This window comes from Lynx canadensis, chromosome D2, assembly GCF_007474595.2.
Source record: "Lynx canadensis isolate LIC74 chromosome D2, mLynCan4.pri.v2, whole genome shotgun sequence".
NCBI classification, from domain to species: domain Eukaryota; kingdom Metazoa; phylum Chordata; class Mammalia; order Carnivora; family Felidae; genus Lynx; species Lynx canadensis.
In genome coordinates this window covers 73,957,690-73,977,544 of record NC_044313.2, presented here as the reverse complement: position 1 = coordinate 73,977,544, position 19,855 = coordinate 73,957,690, and the positions used below count along the sequence as shown (strand labels likewise).

The 19,855-nt window shown below is 41.9% G+C and overlaps 1 long non-coding RNA gene across 1 annotated transcript; it reads left to right on the top strand.

Annotated features, from left to right (window-relative positions):
* Positions 1-2,950: 2,950 nt before the first annotated feature.
* Positions 2,951-19,126, top strand: LOC115527619. The gene is made up of 3 exons (XR_003972977.1): positions 2,951-3,036; positions 3,258-3,334; positions 18,804-19,126. It is a non-coding gene; the product is annotated as an uncharacterized LOC115527619 (long non-coding RNA).
* The last annotated feature ends 729 nt before the right edge of the window (positions 19,127-19,855 follow it).

Sequence of the window (19,855 nt, the reverse complement as noted above, 5' to 3'; positions counted from 1 at the left end):
AGCTGTCCACATGGTGGCAACAGCATATCCTGAGTTTGAGCAAGTCTGGGGAAAATTCACAGCCTTTTTCTGTGTTGACTTTGTTTGTTCTTTGTGTGTCTCCCTCACTAGAGTGGAAGTTCCCTGAAGACAAGAATCAGCTTGTTTCATTCTCATTTGTAACTTTAGTGGTACTATGCATACATAAACACCTAATAAATATTTGTCGGAAGAGAAAAAAAGGAGGGAGGCAAACAGGGATGAAGGGAAGGAGTAAGAAAGACAGATGTTTGTGACAGATGAGCTTTGCTTCCATGGTGCAGTCGGTGGCCCATGTTTTTTCATGTCCAGTGGTTTCTCAGTCATTTCCAGCACCCACCTCCCACCAGCCTTGATCCCCATACTTCTCTGTTTATCATATTCCTCAAACTCATTATAAATTCTAGCCATTGGATGTGCAAGGACTAAAGGGTTGACCAACTGATCAACAAATTAGTCTAGGACATCCCATGCTTATGGATAGAGAGAACCAATATTGTTCAAGTGTACTACCCAAAGCAATCTACAGATTTAATGCAATCCCTATCGAAATACCACCAGCATTTTTCACAGATCTAGAACAAACAATCCTAAAATTGGTATGGAACCATAAAGGACCCCGAATACCCAAAGCAGTCCTGAAAAAGCAAAGCAAAGCTGGAGGCATCATGATTTCAGACCTCAAGCTATATTACAAAGCTGTAGCCATCAGGACAAGTGTGGTACTGGCACAAACACAGACACACAATCAATGGAACAGAAAAGAAAACCCAGAAATGGATCCACAACTATATGGTCATCTAATCTTTGACAAAGCAGGAAAGACTATTGAATGGAAAAAAGACGGTCTCTTCCACATATGATGTTGGGAAAACTGGACGGCAACATGCAGAAGAATGCAACCAGACCACTTTCTTAACACCATACAAAAAAATAAATTCAAAATGGATGGATGATCTAAACGTAAGACCTGAAACCATCAAAATCCTAGAAGAGAACATAGGCAGTAACCTCCTTGACATCAGCCATAGCAACTTTTTTCTAGATATGTCTCATGAGGTAAGGGAAACAAAAGGAAAAATAAACTATTGGGACAGCATCAAAATGAAAAGCTTCTGCACAGTAAAGGAAACAACCAACAAAACTAAAAGGCAACCTATGGAATGGGAGAAGAGATTTGCAAATGACATACCTGATAAAGGGTGTGTGTCCAAAATATATAAAGAACTTATAAAACTCAATACCCCAAAAACAAATAATCCAGTTAAAAAATGGACAGAAGATGTGAACAGATATTTCTCCAAAGACATCCAGATAGCCAATAGATGTATGAAAAGATGTTCATTGTCACTTACCGTCAGGAAGATGCAAATCAAAGCTACAATGAGTTATCACCTCACGCCTGTCAGAAGGGCTAAAATCAACAACACAAGAAACAACAGGTGTTGGCGAGCATGTGGAGAAAAAAATACTCGTGCACTGTTGATAGGAATGCAAACTGGTGCAGCCACTGTGGGAAACAGTATGGAAGTTCCCTCAAAAAATCAAAATAGAACTAGTCAAAAATAGAACTAGTCAAAAGTAGAAACTAGTCTAGGATCCAGCAATGACACTACTGGGTATATACCCAAACGATACGAAAACACTAATTTGAAGGGATACATGCACCCCTGTTTATAGCAGCGTTATTTACAACAGCCAAGATATAGAAGCAGCCCAAGTGTTCCTCAATTGATGAATGGATAAAGAAGATAGGAATATTATTCAGCCATAAAAGAGAATAAAATCTTGCCATTTTCAACGTTTATTTATTTTATTTTTTTGGGGGGGGGGCAGAGAGAGACAGAGCATGAACGGGGGAGGGGCAGAGAGAGAGGGAGACACAGAATCGGAAACAGGCTCCAGGCTCTGAGCCATCAGCCCAGAGCCCGACACGGGGCTCGAACTCATGAGTCCGCGAGATCGTGACCTGGCTGAAGTCAGATGCTTAACCGACTGCGCCACCCAGGCATCCGAAATCTTGCCATTTTCAATGACATGGATGGAGCTAAAGGGTATAATGCTAAGTGAAAGACAAGTGCCGTATGATTTCATTCCTATGTGAAATTTAACAAAACAGACGAGCAAGTGAAAAAGGGACAAAATAACACTCTTTTAAAAAATGTTTTCTTTATTTATTTTTTTTTTTAAATTTTTTTTTTTTCAACGTTTATTTATTTTTTTTGGGACAGAGAGAGACAGAGCATGAACGGGGGAGGGGCAGAGAGAGAGGGAGACACAGAATCGGAAACAGGCTCCAGGCTCCGAGCCATCAGCCCAGAGCCTGACGCGGGGCTGGAACTCACGGACCGTGAGATCGTGACCTGGCTGAAGTCGGACGCTCAACCGACTGCGCCACCCAGGCGCCCCATGTTTTCTTTATTTTTGAGACAGAGAGACAGAGCATGAGTAGGGAAGGGGCAGAGAGAGAGGGAGACCCAGAACCCGAAGCCAGCTCCAGGCTCTGAGCTGTCAGCACGGAGCCCGACGCGGGGCTCGAACCCACGAACTGTGAGATCATGACCTGAGCCGAAGTTGGACGCTTAACCGAATGAGCCACCCAGCCGCCCCAAAACAGACTCAATTATAGAGAGCAAACTGATGGTTACCAGAGGGGAGGTGGGGGGCGTGGGTGAAATAGGTGATGCGGATTAAGGAGTGCACTTGCTATGATGAGCACCAGGTGTTGAATCACTATAATGTATACCTGAAACTAATATTACACTGTATGCTAACTAGCCGGAATTAAAATAAAAACTTAAAAAGCCAGCCACCACCACCCCCAACAATTCAGTCCATGATATCAGCAGAAAGCCACAACTACCTAGTATTAAGGGCATCTTAAGGAGTCTTACAGAGTCATCGGACACTTCCTGTTTGTCGTCAGTGCCATTAGTGACTCTAGCTTTGCCAACTCCCTTGGCCAAAGGGTGTGTCTGCAACCATGACCTCTGTAATGTAGCAAGGCCCCCACAGCAGGTAGGTAGACTCATCTAGGACTGAGACTACCACCCAGGCTATTTGATATGTCGATATTGGGGATTGCTTTTAGCATTTCCATTAAGCTAAGAGGGAATGGAGGAAGTTACACAGTAATAGACTTCATTAAATGAAAAAAAGGCAGAAGACTCAGCAGAAGGAGTTGGAATGCTGGCCCTAATCCAAACAATGCCAACTTTTGTCCCCACGTTCCCTTGTAGGGAAATTTCTCCGCGTGTCCAGATGTACTTGAACAATTGGAATCTGGGATGTGAAGTTGAAAAACTACCAAATTAAGGTATGCCTGATCCTTTTGCTGCTTGTTTGTTCGTTTTAAAGCTATTGGTAGAATTAATTTCATTTTTGTGATGTATTTTCCAAAGGTTAAGTTTGCATATGCCTACTTTCATTTATTAATTTTTAAATTTTGTAATGTTTATTTATTTTTGTGAGAGAGAGAGAGAGCATGAGAGGCAGGGGGGCAGAGAGAGAAGGAGACATAGAATCTGAAGCAGGCTCCAGGCTCTGAGCTGTCAGCACAGAGCCTGACGTGGGGCTCGAACTCAGTGCAAGATCATGACCTGAGCTGAAGTCAGAGGCTTAACTGACTGAGCACCCAGGCGCCCCTACATATGCCTAATTTTAATTTAGATGCTTTCATTTTCATGTCTAGAGGAGAACAAGAAACTAACATTTATAGACTTTACCCGTATGTTTTCTCATTTAAGATTCAAAACAACTCACTGAAGTATGCCCTGTGAGTCTCATTTCATAGATCAGGAATCTGAAACCTAAAGATGTTAAGTACTTTCTTTGCTGAAGGTCATATAGCTAATCATATAGCAGATCTGGGTTTTGAATTCAGATTTATCTGATGGACTTGCGGAGAATATTCTCCTTTTTTCTCTTACAGAGTTTTCTGACTTTTAAATTTTATGACATTAGATTCTGCCAAGATTGCCTGAATAATGTGTGCTCTTTCACTGTGCCATTCTGAACTTACAAAATTTTTTATCTTTGGACATCTCTGGTCTTATCTTTGATAACAAGAAATCTGGCATCAGTTGTAATAGTTTTTAAATATTTACAGTGTTCAATAGCAAGGTTCCCCAAGATGTATCGAAATTGGACTTGACTAAAAGTTTGTATTTACAAATAAGGAATGTGTGTGTGTGGCAATGCATGGGCTGATCCTGAAGTGGTAAAATTAATAGAAATTATTCTGTATTAGGAGAAAGACAGAATTTCATCTGTTTTTTAAAGTTTATTTTGAGAAAGAGAGAGAGAGCGCATGTGAGCAGGGGAGGGGCAGAAAGAGAGGGAGAGGGAGAATCCTAAGCACAGGGCTGGAATTCACCAACTGTGAGATCATGACCTGAGCCAAAAACAGGAGTTGAACACTTAACCAACTAAGCCACCCAGGCAACCCAAGAATTTCATCCTTTTTTTTTTAATTTTTTAATGTTTATTTATTTTTGAGAGACAGAGAGAGCATGAGCATCAGAGGGGCAGAGAGAGAGAGACACAGAATCCGAAGCAGGCTCCAGGCTCTGAGCTGTCAGCACAGAGCCCGATGGGGGCTCGAACTCACAAACCGCGAGATCATGACCTGAGCTGAAGTCAGATGCTTAATGACTGAGCCACCCAGGCACCGGCGAATTTTATCTTTTAATGGTAAAAGGAAAGGTGCCGTCACCAAGGTGGTGACATAGGTTGTTCTTGACTTTGCTCCCCCTCGTAAGAAGAACAACCAATAACTATTCAAGAAGACACCTCAGGGACTCCTAGAACCTGGAGGTGAGGCTAAAGCACCCCTGTGCTTCAGAGACCAAGATGCACTGCGTTATAAGGGTAAAGAAATGGCTACACGTTGACCATGTTGCTCCCCCCAGGCCAGGGCCACATCACACAGAGAGGTAGTCTCTGAGCCCCCAGGTGTCTGCAGGAAAAGAGAACCCAGGAGCCACAACCAGCCCCCACCAGCTCCTCCCTCTGAAGGAGCCCCGACTCTAACCTTGCACCACCGGGATTGCGGGGCAATCTGCTTAATCACTGGGAATCTGACTGTGATGGAGAAAGGGGGGCAGGACTTGCAACAACCAGCACACAGATCTTCGCAGACCAAGTGCACGCCTGCGGTGCCTCTGTAGTAATCCCCAGTTGCGGCTTTGTTCATCTGCAAGTCCGGGGTGCACTCTGACCAGGGGGCTTGGCAGGGAGCCGAGCTGCCTGATCCCGATCCCCAGACGAGAAGTTGCACCAGCCCTAGAGCCCAGTTTGCCCACGCCCAGGCAAAGTGCTGAGTCACAGCCCCCCTGCTGTGGAGAGGGTCTTGGGGGGGGGGGCCCATCCAAGCAGGCAGCAGGCGACTCACAGAAGCTGTGCAGCCCAGCAGTGCTTGAGCCGAGAGAGGGGCAGGCAGAGGCAGTCATCCCAGAGCAAACCGGTGTCCCTCTTTAGCAGGGAACTTGGGATGCAGGGTGGCTGAAGTTAAGACAATCATCAAAGAGCTTTACCAGTTTTAGAGCTGCTTCTCCCATAGCCCCGCTCAATGCTGGATAAGGCCGTCAGCTGGCCCAACCAGGGAACTTTACCAGAGCACACAGGGAGCTGTGAAGCCCGTTCAGCAGCCCTACACGCAGTAGCCTTTGAACAGAGGGCACAGCCCGCTTCCCCATCTGCAGAACAAAACTGGTGGTCTCACCTGACCCGGGAATTCATTGCATGCTCTTGCCTGATTCACCAGTCAGTCGTACAGGCCCTGGGGCTCATCCTGCTGCCCAACCAGGGCAGGGAGGCTAATGCATAGCCCCATCCACCCCTGAATATAGTACAGTTCCGACCATCTAGTAAGTCTGACCAGAGAGTCCAGGCGACTTACAGCCTCGCTTGGGAAGGGAACCAAGCCCACAGCCCTATCCACTGATTCTCAGCCACTGGCTCTCCCCACCCTCCCGTCCCTGACCCCAGAGCTTGCTCTGCCCCAAAATAGACCGTAATAGCAGGCCCCACTTGCACAAGGACATTACCAGCATACACACCCAGAAACCCAAACTGAGCCGACTGGTGAAGAGCTCTGTCTCCGCCAGAGTAAACCTATAAAGTCCAGAAGAGGAGCCTGATGACTCAGCTGTGTAGGCAGCAATGTAAGGAATCAAGAATTGCAGAAAACCACTAAAGGAAACTAATAAAACTCTAATAACTGGTCTTAAGGAAATGAAGATCTATGAACTGTCAGACAAAGAATTTCAGAATAATCCTCTTGGAAAATGATCCACGAGAACACACAGAGACAGAAAAGTTGGGGAAACAGTGTGTGAACAAAAGGAGAAGATCAAAAAAGCAATAGACACCATAAAAAAAAAAATCCTACAGCTGAGAAATACAGTAACTGAACTGGAAAATTCAGTAGAATTTCAAAATAAGAACCATGCAGAAGAAAGAATCAGCAGCCAGGAAGATAGGATATCAGAACTTATGCCGTCAGAGGAGCAAAAAAAAAAAACAAACAAAAAAAAAAAAACAAAAGGGAAAAAAATGAAAAAGAGTAAAGAAAACTGCAAGATATATGGGGCACAATGAACAGAAGCAACATTCATATTATGGGAATTCCAAAAGGAGAAGAAAAAGAGGAAGGGTCAGAAAATCTATTTAAAGCAATAATGGCTAAAAATTTCCCACACCTGGAAAGAGAAATGGACATCCAGATCCATGAGGCCCAAAGGACTACAGACAGGTTGGACCTAAATAGGGCTGCCCCAAGATACATTATAATTCAATTGTCAAAACTCCAAGACAAAGAAAGGAGTGGAGAAGCAAAAATAGAAAAGAGAGAAGTTACCAGGAAACCCTTGTCAGACTATGAACAAGTTTCTCAACATTTTGGCCCAACAGAAAATAGGTTGGCCTAATCAAAATATTGGAGGAAAAAAACTAAACTGTCAGCCAAGAGGGGCACCTGGCTGGCTTAGTCAGTGGATTGTGTGACTCCTGATGTCAGGACTCTGACATCCTCTTCCGGACAATATGGGTTCAAGCCCCATATTGGGTGTAGAGAACACTCAAAAATAAAGTCTTAAAAAAAATGAATAAAATTGTCAACCAAGAATACTGTACTCAGCAAAGCTGTCCTTCAGAAATGAAAAAGGAATAAAGACTTTCCCGGGGATGCCTGGCTAGTTCATTCAGTAAAGTGTGCAACTCTTAATGTCAGGGTTGTGAGTTCAAGCCCCACACTGGGCATGGAGCCTTATTTAAAAAAAATATAAAAAACGAAACAAAAAACAACCCCTTTCCCGAACAAACAAAACTGAGGGGGTTCATTACTACTAGATCTGCCTTACAAGAAATGCTAAAGGGAGTTCTTTAAGCAGAGATAAAAGGACACTGGGGCGCCTGGGTGGCTCAGTCGGTTAAGCATTCGACTTCAGCTCAGGTCATGATCTCATGGTTCATGAGTTCAAGCCCCACCTTGGGCTCACTGCTGTCAGTGCACAGCGTGCTTTGGATCCTCTGTCCCCATCTCTCTCTGCCCCTCCCCCGCTCACATGCACGCATGTGTGCGCACTCCCTCTCTCTCTCTCTTAAAAATGAATAAACATTAAAAAATAAAAGAATATTGGGGCGCCTGGGTGGCTCAGTCAGTTGAGCGTCCGACTTCGGCTCAGGTCATGATCTCACAGTTTGTGAGTTCGAGCCCCACGTTGGGCTCTGTGCTGACAGCTTGGAGCCTGGAGCCTGCTTTGGATTCTGTGTCTCCCTCTCTCTCTGCCCCTCCCCTGCTTGTACTCTGTCTCTCTCTCCCTCAAAATAAACATTAAAAAAATTTTTTTTTAAATAAAAGAATACCAATTAACATCATAAAAACAGAAAAGTAGTAAAACTCATTGTAATAGTAAATTTATGGTCAAAGTCAGATTCTGTAATTTGGTAATGGTGTGTAATTCACTTATTCATTAACATAATTCTATGTTAAAAGCTAAAACACATGGGGGTGCCAAGGTGGCTCAGTCAGTCAAGCATCCTACTCTTGATTTTGACTCAGGTCATGAACTCATAGTTTGTGAGTTCAAGACCTGTGTTGGGTTCTGTGTTGACGGTGCAGAGCTTGCTTGGGATCCTCTCTCTCCCTCTCTCTCCGACCCCTCCCCTGTTCACTTGCACGGTCTCTCTCTCTCTCTCAAAATAAATAAAATAAACATTAAAAAATTTTTTTAAGTTAAAAAACATGAGCATAGTAAAAGCAACCATAACTACAATACTCTGTTGTTAGTTACGCAATATAAAAAAATGTGTAAATTGTAACAGCAGTAACCTAAAATGTGAGGGGGAGGAGAAGTATAAGTATAAAGTTTAGGAATTCTACTGAACTTAAGGTTTATCAGCTTAAAATATGGGGTTGTAAGCCTTATGGTAACCACAAGGGGAAAACCTATAGCAATTATACAAAAAAAAGAAAAAAGATAAATCAAAGCATACTGACACCAAAAGACATCAACACACACACAAAAAGATAGCAGGATAAGAAACAAGGAACAGTGGATCTATAAAACAACCAGAAAATAATTAATAAAAGGGAAAAAGTAAGTCCTTACCTATTGGTAATTACTTTAAACATAAAATGATGAAGTTCTCTAATCAAAAGACATAGAAAAGGTGTGTCTGGGTGGCTCAGTCAGTTGAGCGTCTGACTCTAGATTTCAGCTCAGATCATGATCCCAAGATCATGGGATTGAATCCCACATCAGGCTCTGTGCTGAGCAGAGCCTGCTTGGGATTCTCTCTCTCCCCCTCTCTCCCTCTACCCCACTCCCCTGCTCATGCTCGCTCTCTCTCTCTCTCTCTCTCTCTCTCTCAAAGAAAAAAAGGCATAGAATGTCTGAATGGATTAAAAAAACAAGATCCAGTGCCATGCTGCCTATGAGCAACTCACTTTAGCCTTAAAGACACACACAGACTGAGAGTGAAGGGATGTAAGAAGTCATTTCAAGGAACTGTAACAACAAACAACAAAAAAGCAGGGGTAGCTATACTTATTTATTTTGGGGACAGAGAGAGACAGAGCATGAACGGGGGAGGAGCAGAGAGAGAGGGAGACACAGAATCGGAAACAGGCTCCAGGCTCTGAGCCATCAGCCCAGAGCCCAACGCGGGGCTCGAACTCACGGACCGCGAGATCGTGACCTGGCTGAAGTCGGACGCTCAACCGACTGCGCCACCCAGGCGCCCCTAGCTATACTTATATCAGACAAAATAAACTTTAAACTCAAAATGGTAAAAAGAAGCTCGTTACGTAATGATAAAGCTCTCGATCCATTAAGAAGACAGAACAGTTGTAAATATTTGTTCACCCAGTGTCAGAGTACCTAAATATATAAAGCAAAAACTAACAGCTAAAAGGAGAAATAAACAGTAATACGATAATAGTTGGGGACTTTAATACCCCACTGTCAACAATCGATAGGTCATCCAGAGATTCAGTAGGGAAACAGCAGGTTTGAACATCACTGTAGACCAAATGGACCTAACAGACATATCCAGAACATTCCATCCAACAGCAGCAAAATACATGCTCACATAGAGTATTTGCTAGGCTAGACCGTATGTTAGCCACAAAAAAAGCAAACTCAAGACGACTGAAATCATACCAAATATCTTCTCTAACTACGACGGCATCAAACTAGAAATCAATAACAAGGGGAAAACTGGAAAAACTACAAACACATGGAAATGAAGCAGTATTCTTCTGAACAACCAGTGGGTCAAAGGAGAAATTAAAGGGGAAATTTAAAAGTTTCTTGAGACAAATAGAAATAAAAACACATATGCCAGAACTCGTGGGATGCAGCAAAGGCAATTCTAAGGGAAGTTGATAGGAATAAACACCTACATTAAGAAGCAAGAAAGAGTCCCAATAAAAAACCTAACTCTACGCCTCAGGGAACAAGAAAAAGAAGTTCCTTTTAAGACAAAGTTAGCAGAAGACAGGAAATAATAAATATTAGAGCAGAAATAAATAGAGCACAGAAATACAATAGAAAAGATTAACCAAACTAAGGGTTGGTTCTCTGGAAAGATAAACAGAGTGGACAGACTAATCAATTAGCTAGACTAACTAAGGAAAAAAGGGAAAAGACCCAACACAAAATTATAAGTGGAGAAGGAGACATTACACCTGTTACCACAGAAATACAAAGGCTACTGTGAACAATTGTACACCAACAACCTAAACGACCCAGAAGAAATGGAAAAATTCTTAGAAGCATATGAATAACCAAGACTGCATCAGAAAGAAATAGAAAGTCTGAATAGACCAGTTATTAATAAGTAGATCAGGGGCGCCTGGGTGGCTCAGTCGGTTAAGCGTCCGACTTCAACTCAGGTCACGATCTCGCGGTCCGTGAGTTCGAGCCCTGCGTCGGGCTCTGGGCTGATGGCTCAGAGCCTGGAGCCTGCTTTGGATTCTGTGTCTCTCTCTCTCTCTGCCCCTCCCCCGTTCATGCTCTGTCTCTCTCTGTCTCAAAAATAAATAAACGTTAAAAAATTTTTTTTAAAAATAAGTAGATCAAATCAGTAATCAAAAATCTCCCAACAAAGAAAAGCCCAGATGGCTTCACTGGTGAGTTTTACCAAACATTAAAAAAATTGAAACCAATCCTTCTCAAACTCTTCCAAAAAAAATTGAAGAGGAGAGAACATTCCCAAGCTCATTCTATGAGGCCAGCATCATCCTGAAACTAAAACCAGACAATGACATTATTAAAAAAGATAGCTACAGCCAATTCCTTTCATGAATATAGATGCGAAAATTCTCAATAAGATAGTAGCAAATTGAATTCAGCAGCACATTAAAAGGATTATTCATCATGATCAGGTGGGGTTTATCCCTGGGATGCAAGGATAGTTGAACATACCCAGATCAATCAATGTGATACATCACATTAATGGAACGAAAAAGATCACATGATCATCTCAATAGAGTAGCAAAAGCATTTGACAAAATCCAACATCCGTTCATGATAAGACCTCTTAACAAATCAAGCATAAAAGGAACATATCTCAACAAAATAATGGCCATATATGACAAGTCCACAGCTAACATCATACTCAATGGTGAAAGGTTGAAAGCTTTTCCTCTAAGATCAAAAACAAGATAAGGGTGCCTACTCTCACCACTCCTATTCAATCTAGTACTGAAGTCCTAGCTAGATCAGGCAATAAAAAGAAATAAAAGGTATCAGAGCTAGAAGGAAAGAAGTAAAACTGTCTCTATTTGCAGATGATATGATTTAATATACAGGAAATCCTGAAGACTCAACCAAAAAGCTCTTAGATCTCATCAATAAGTTCAGCAAAGTTGCAGGATACAGAATTTACATATAAAAGTCAGTAGTGTTTCTGTACACTGACAGTGAATTTGCTGAAAAAGAAATAAATTGATCCCTTTTACAGTAGCATCGAAAACAAAGATTAAGGAAGTGAAAGATCTCTGCTCTAAAAATTGTAAGACATTACCGAAAGAAATCAAAGAAGACCCAAATAAATGGGAAGGTATCCTGTGTTCATGAATTAGAAGAATTAATATTGTTAAAATATCAATACCACCAAAAGTCATCCATAGATTCAGTGCAATCTCAGTGGTATTTTTGCAGAAGCACAAAATAACACTCCTAAAATTTATGTGAAAACTGCACAAGACCCTGAATAGCCAGAGAAATCCTGACAAAGAAGAACAAAGTAGGAGTTATCCCACTCCCTGATTTCAAGCTGTAGTATAAAGCTTTAGTAATCAAAATAGTATAATGCTAGCATAAAAAGTCAAATAGATCAGTGGAACAGAATCAAAAGGCCAGGAAAAAAAAAACACCCAAGCATATATGGTCAACTAATTTTTGACAAGAGAGCCACCAAGACTATTCAGTGGAGAAAAGAGTCTTCAATAAATAGTGCTGGGGTAATTGGATCTTCACATGGAAAGAAATGAAACGGGACCCCTATCTTACACCACTCACAAAAATTACCTCAAGATGGATTAAAGGCTTAAATGTAAGATCCAAAACCATGAATAAAGGAATAAAGCTCCTTCACATGGGCCTTGGTAATGATGTTTTGGTTATGACACCTAAAGCACAAGCAACAAAATAAAAAATGGACAACATCAAACTACAGAGCTTCTATACAATAAAAGAAGCCATATATCTGATAAGGGGTGATATACAAAATATATAAAGAGCTCATACAACTAGATAACAATAATATAATTATTATTATATACAATAATATAATTATTATTATTAACCCAATCAAAAGAATAGTCAAAGGACCTGAATAGACATCTTTCCAGGAAGATCTAGGAAAGGGCAACGGGCACATGAAAAGGTGCTCAACATCACTCTTCATCAGGGAAATGCAAATCAAAACCACAATGAAGTATCCCCTCACTTCAGTTAGAATGACCATCATCAAAAAGACAAGAGGTGGGGCGCCTGGGTGGCTGAGTTGGTTGAGTTTCCAACTTCGACTCAGGTCATGATCTTGCAGTTGGTGAGTTCAAGCCCCATGTTGGGCTCGCTACTGTCAGCCTATCTGTGCAGAGCCTGCTTTGGATCCTCTGTTCCCCTCTCTCTCATCCCCATGAGGATGTAGCGAAAAGGGAACCTTTGTACACTGTAGGTGGGAATGTGGATTGGTGCAGCCACTATGGAAAACAGTATGATGGATCCTCAAAAAAAAAAAAAAAAAAAAAAGAACTACTAGGAACTACTACGACCAGCAATTCCACTTCTGGAATCATATCCAAAGGAGCAAAAACACCAAAAACATATGGACCCTCCATATTCACAACAGCATTATTTATAACAGCCAAGACATGGAAACAACCCAAGCATCCATCAATGGGTGAATGGATAAAGAAGTTGTGGTGTGGATATATATATATATATATATATATATATATACACACACACACACACACACACACATATATATATATACATATATATGTATGTATATATATATACAGAATGTATATATATACGTATGTATACATATATATGTATATATACATGTATGTATATGTATATATATATATACAGAATATGCAATGTATTGTATATTTATATGGCATAACATACACACAATATATAAATATACACACAATAGAATATTATTCAGCCATAAAAAATGAGGAAATCTGTTTGCAACAACATGGATGGACCTTGAAGGCATTATGCTAAGTGAAATAGGTAAGACAGAGAAAGACAAATTATCTCATTTATGTGTGGGATCTAAAAAAACAAACTCATAGAAAAAGAGATCAGACATGTGGTTACCAGGGGCAAAAGGTGGTGCCCAGGGGGGGAATTGGACATAGGGGGTCAAAGGTACAAACTTCTAGTTATAAGAAAAATAAATACTAGGGATGTAATGTACGGTGTGGTGACTATTGCTAACACTGCTGTGGGTGTATAGGAAGGTTATTAAGAGAGTAAATCCTAAGAGTTCTCATCACAAGAAGAAAAACATTTTTTTTCTTTTTATTGTATCTATATAAGATGATGGATGTTAACTGAACTTATTGCAATAATCACTTCACAGTGTATGTAAAAGAGCCATCATGCTGTGTGCCTTAAACTTGTACAGTGAGGTATGTCAGTTATTTCCCAATAAAATGGGAAAAATGGATAAAATGATTAAAAAGAAGAAAAGAAAAAGTGACTCCACGACACAACTAATGTTATTGTATAATTGCTCACTATTGTTTCCTCTTTGAGAGCCAAGAGAGATGCTTCCTTTCGAAAAAGGTACAAAATGAATTTTCCCAAGTAAAATCTAAATTGAAGGCTCCTATTTTGAACGTACAACCTGTGGCTAAACTAACTTTTATCCATATTTAGTTGCCATCCACCCCTTACCCCTCCCCAAAAAACCCCCAAGAAGCAAGCTTTTTGCTGCCACCTACAGTTAGAAAATGTAATCGCCTGCTGAGTGCACAAAGGAATGATGATGGGCAGAGAACCTGAGCTTTGGAAAGGGGGACCATGTGCCCTGGTTTACTGGTTTACTGTAACGTTTCCTGAAAGTCCCTGTTGTCTTGGGATGATCCAGCCAATGTAGCATTTGTCCTGTCCCCTTTTTCTCTCAAGACTCTGATTTGGTTGATTAATTATACAGTTCTACTGGTTCTTTCCTTGCATCATTTAAAATACTCAAGTTTGGGGCTCCTGGGTGGCTCAGTCAGGTAAGCATCTGACTTTGGCTGGGGTCTCAATCTCAGGGTTTGTGATTTTGAGCCCCGCCTCAGGCTCTGTGCTGGCAGTGTGGGCAGCCTGCTTCGGATTCTGTTTGTCTCTTTCTCTCTCTGCCCCTCCCCCGCTTATGCATGCACTCACGCTCTCTCTCTCTCTCTTTCTCAAAAATAAACATTAAAATAAGTAAAATATTCAAGTTAGCCTCATCTCTCCCACCTAAAAGCACACACACACTTCTCCAGTCTGAACCTCCTTCCAGCTCCAATCTTTCTCCTTCCTATCCTTACAACTAAGCTTCTTGAAAAAGGGATCCATACACTATTTCTACGTCACTGTGCCGTAACCTTCCTCTCCTCACCTCACAGTACCACAGGCCCCTCGCTTCTGCTCTGTCTACTCCTTGAAACTACCAGTGACCTGCGAACCACCCAATCCCTGGACACTTCTCTGTCTTTGTCTTAGCCGGTGGGCACCGCTATAAGAGTACCACAGACTGGGTGGCTGATGAACAACAGAAATGTACTTCTCTCAGTTCTGGAGCCTGGGAGTCTGAGGTCAGGATGCCAGCTCGGTTGGGTTCCAGTGAGAGCCTTCTCCTGGGTTGTAGACGAGCCAACTTGTCGTATAAGTCATTAAAAGGTACTGACCCAGTTCTGTGGCCTCCTGTTGTAAGGACACTAATCCTACCGTGAGGGCTCCACTCTCAGGACCTAATGACCTCCCAAAGGTCCCACCCGAAAGTCCATCACATGTGGGATTAGATGAATTTGGGGGGAGGACATTCATTCCATAAGCCTTTCCCTTGCTTCATATATTGACAACACTGTACCCAGTTGCGTGTTCCCCCCTCCCAGCTCACCTCTTGTCTTCTGTGACACCACCTCCTGTTTTTCTCCTGCATTCTGGCTTTTTCTCAGTGGGCTTTGTAACCTCTTCCTCTTGCACCTAAATGCTCACGTCTCTGTCCTTGCACACTCTCCCTGAGTAACCACACCCCGTGAATTCTACTACAATCAACTTGATAAGGGCTCCCAAACTCATTCATTCATTCAAAAAAATTGTATGGATCACCCACAAAGTGCCAGTCACTGCTTCAGATTCTGGGATATATCCGTGAACAAAATGGAGGGGAGAATCATAGATGGGTAAACCATAGACAAAATAAGTAAACTGGACAGTATGTTAGAGGGTGAGAAGTGATAAAGAAGAGAGTAATGGGGGGGGGCACCTGGGTGGCTCAGTCGGTTGAACGTCTGACCTCGGCTGAGGTCATGAACTTGCAGTTTGTGAGTTCAAGCCCAACGTCGGGCTCTGTGCTGACAGCTCAGAGCCTGGAGCCTGCTTCAGATTCTGTGTCTCCCGCTCCCTCTGTTCCTTCCCTGCTCGCAGTCTGTCTCTCAAAAAGAGCTCATTCAAAATGGGTAAAAGCAAAATGCATAGATAATTTACAGAAGAAGAAATAGAAGCAGGTAATAAATATAAAATACTCAATTTCATTAATGAAAAAATGTTTTGTCCTTAAATTAGGAAAGACTTTAAAAAAAATTTTAATGTTTGTTTATTTTTGAGAGAGAGAGAGAGAGAGAGAGCAGGGGAGTGGCAGAAAGAGAGGGAGACACAGAATCCGAAGCAGGCTCTAGGCTCTGAGCTGTCAGCACAGAGTCCGATATGGGGATCGAACCCATGATCCGCGAGATCATGACCTGAGCCGAAGTCAGACACGGAACTGACTGAGCCACCCAGGAGTCCCAGGAAAGACTTTTTTTTAAATGCTAGGTTATGTGGGATGGGATAGAAACCTACTTGTTAGAGGCAAACGTACATATTGACACAATGCCAGGAGGAACAAGGAGCCTTAAAATAATATCTTAAAAGATGTCATCTGAAATGTGGGTGAAGTTTTAGGCGTAGAAGTGCTAATAATATTTGTTATACTGGAAAAATGGAAACAACCCATATGTCCAATAATAGGGGACCAGGTTAGAAATTATAATATGAACAAATGATTAAATGATTAAAAGATATTTTCTAAGACTGCTAAGTAAATGTGAAATGCTTATATGTTAGGTGAAATAAATGGATGTAAACTCCTATTTGTAGTATGTTTGCAAAATTTTTTAATGAAAATGCCAAAAAAAAGCATATAGTTTTTATGTGGTATGATTTCGTTTCTTCTTTATATTTTTCTATACTTTCCAAATTCCTTTTTATCATCATGTATTACTTTTGTAGTCAGAAAAAAAAAAATTCATCCCTAGAGTTTTCCAGATAAAATCCAAATTCCTTAGCATAGCACATGATGATCTGGCCTGTTTTCTGATCGCCTTCTCCCCATTTCCCAGTCCTAACTCTCTTAGGGTCATGCCACATTGCTTGCATTTTCCTAATCATGATGTCATCACTATCTGGGGAGTGTTTGTTTTAATTACTTACTTATTTTTGCCTAGGTGTTCTCAAATGCCATTCTTGCCCTCTGGCCTTCCTAACAGGCCTGTTTGATTTCAAGTTCCAGCCCTGTGTTTTCAAAGGATGACCTTCCCTGGGACGCCTTGGGCTTGGTCAGATACCTCCTGCTTTGTGCGGCCACGACTCTGTGATTCCTTTCTCTGGTTACACAGAAATGCAAGCTGGGTGACCAACAATCCTGGTCTGCCCTACCCTAATCCTAATTCTCTGCTTACCCCTTCACATCTTAAACTAGGAGTACCTTGACTTAACAGGCCCTTTACATCATCTTTTTTTTTTTTTTAATTCTATTCTTTCCATTCTGCACATTGTCTCTCTTACGATTTTTACCCACCTTAGTCTTGAGTTTATTAGGGGATAGTAGACACCAAGCAAGTGGAAGGGTCACTGGACCTATGGAACAGGTGATAGAACAGCTCTCACTGTGGTGAGATGGGAAGGTGCTAAAAAGTTACTCAAAACACTATTATAGGCTTGTCAGTGAGGTTCCCCCTGTAGGTCAAAGCATTTTGGTAATTGAAGGAACAGCACCTGAATTAGTGCCCTGTGTTAGGATGGTTTTATTTAGCGCACATTGTAGCTTTGAACAGTTGTTTAAATACTGTTTAAGATTGCAATCTGTCCCATTTCAGTGCTTCATTCCCATCTTCCCTACCCTGCTCCACTTCTCCTATTTTCTGTTAACACTTACCATCATCTACATGCTGCTAAATGTATTCCTTTATTAGAGCTATAGTTTACAGTTGGCTCCACGCCATCACCGGACAGGGATCTTTGTTTTGTTCATCGATTTAACAAAGTACCTACCAAAGTGCCTGGCACATAATAGATGCTCAGTTAAAGATTTGTTGAATAAATAGATCTGCTTAAATAAGGGGGTTAACTCATTATAATTCTCTAACCACAAAATGAAAATGTTAGGATATCAGCAGAGGCATTTTACTACCCTTCTTTTTTTCTTTCTTTCATTATTATTGTTTAATGTTTATTTTTGAGAGAGAGAGAGAGAGTGTGTGTGAGCAGGGAAGGGGCAGAGAGAGAGGGAGACACAGAATCTGAACCAGGCTCCAGGCTCTGAACTGTCAGCACAAAGCCCAACATGGGGCTTGAACTCATGAGCTGTGAGATCATGACCTGAGCCAAAGTTGGATGCTTAACAGGCTGAGCCACCCAAGTGCCCCATTTTTCTTTCTTTTTAAAAATTTGCTGCCCTGGGGCCCCGGGCAGCTTTCCCCCAGGTACCCAGAGGCAGGGCACCTGCTGGCAGAGCACAAGAGGTCAATCCGTGGGGCTGCGGCTGGTACTGCAGCGACCCCACCCGTGTGCCCTGAACGCTGCCAGCCATTTACCACCCCAGAAGTTGGGGATTCTGCCTACAGGGTGGCATTTTATGTGAATCAGTGTGCCCCTTCTACTACCCTTCTTAAAGATGAAAAGCTGGACACCCCTAGTACAACCAATTATTACTTTAACAATTTCTTTCAGTAAAACTTAGAGAGCAGGGGCACCTGGCTGGTCTAGTCAGTGGAGCACGTGACTCTTGATCTTGGTGTTATAAATTCGAGCCCCATATTGGGTGTAGACATTACTTAAAAATAAAATCTTTAAAAAAATGTAGGGAGTAGGTAGGCATAGTTTCTAAAAGAATTTCTGACAAGAAATCTACACATTACACACCCTCCTTCCTTATTGCTACATGTAAACATTCTGGGAAAGGGGCACACAGAATTTGGGGACATTTGCCCAAGAACCACCAAGATCACAGCCTGCTAATTCTGTTTTCCACAAGAAGAAAATACCGTTCTTTCTTGTCCTAGGAGTATTCAGGGGTCATGGTGAGTAGTAGGGACCCCTAAAGACTCCCCACACTGTTTAGAGACAGTAGTGTTTCTCTGATTTGCATAATACACTGTGGTAGCCAATCTCTAACATGACCCCACAATGATCCTTGCTTCCTGGTACTCACATCTTTGTGTGGTCCCTCCCATAGTGAATCACAGTTATCTTTGTAACCAATAGAACACTGCAGAAGTGCCAGTGTGTGTCTTGCAGGGATCCTTCATAAAAGGCATCACCACATCTGTGCTGGTCTCTTGGATCTCCAGCTCTTGGGGAAGCAAGCCACTATGGTGTGGGGACATTAAAGCATCTTGTGGGAGAAACCCACTCAGAGAGGAACTTAGGCCAAAAGGCAGAGCCACTTTGCTAACCATGGAAGTGAACCACCTGGGAAGCCGATTCTCCAGCACCAGTCAAGCCTTCAGATGACCACAGCCCCAGCAACTTTACGGGAGACCCTGAACCAGAACCTAGCCCCCAAGTTCCTGACTCACAGAAATTGTTAAGAGATAATAAATAATTATTGATGTTTTAAAGTGTTGGAGTGGGGTGCCTGGGTGGCTCAGTTGGTTAAGTGTTCAACTCTTGGTTTCAGTTCAGGTCCTAATATCACCCGTTGTGGGATCAAGCCCTGTCTGGTTCTGCGTGGAGCCTGCTTGGGATTCTCTCTCTCCCCCTCTCTCTCTGGCCCTCCCCTGCTTGCATGCACTCTCTCAAAATAAATAAACACTTTAAAACAAATAAGTTTTGGAATAATTTGTTAGGTAGCAATAGGTTAGCTAAAAAATATACAAATCCCTTTAAAGGGAAAAAGATATTTCACACTCCACATTCATTAAATTGTTTTTATTAAGTACAGACGTACAGATTTTATACAACTATTAAATCAAAACAGATTTTAAAATTAAATACAAACAACATTACAAAACATTTAAATACAAAGTAATTTTAGGGGCGCCTGGCTGGCTCAGTTGGTAGAGCGTGTGACTCTTAATCTCAGGGTCTTGAGTTCAAGCCCCACTTTGGGTGTGGAGTCTACTTTTTAAAAAATGTGATTTTAATAGAAGGTGGTTTTGCTGCGATTACATTGCCACTCAATAAGACTCCGGTACTGCCAGACTCCTCCTGAGTTACTTGAATAAATTAGCTTTTTCCCCCCCTTAAGCGTGTTTGAAATGGATTTTCTATCGCTTTCGACCAAGACTTTACTCGACAGCATAGTTACCTTCTGGTGCCACAACTTGTGGGAATTGAAAAAGAAAAAA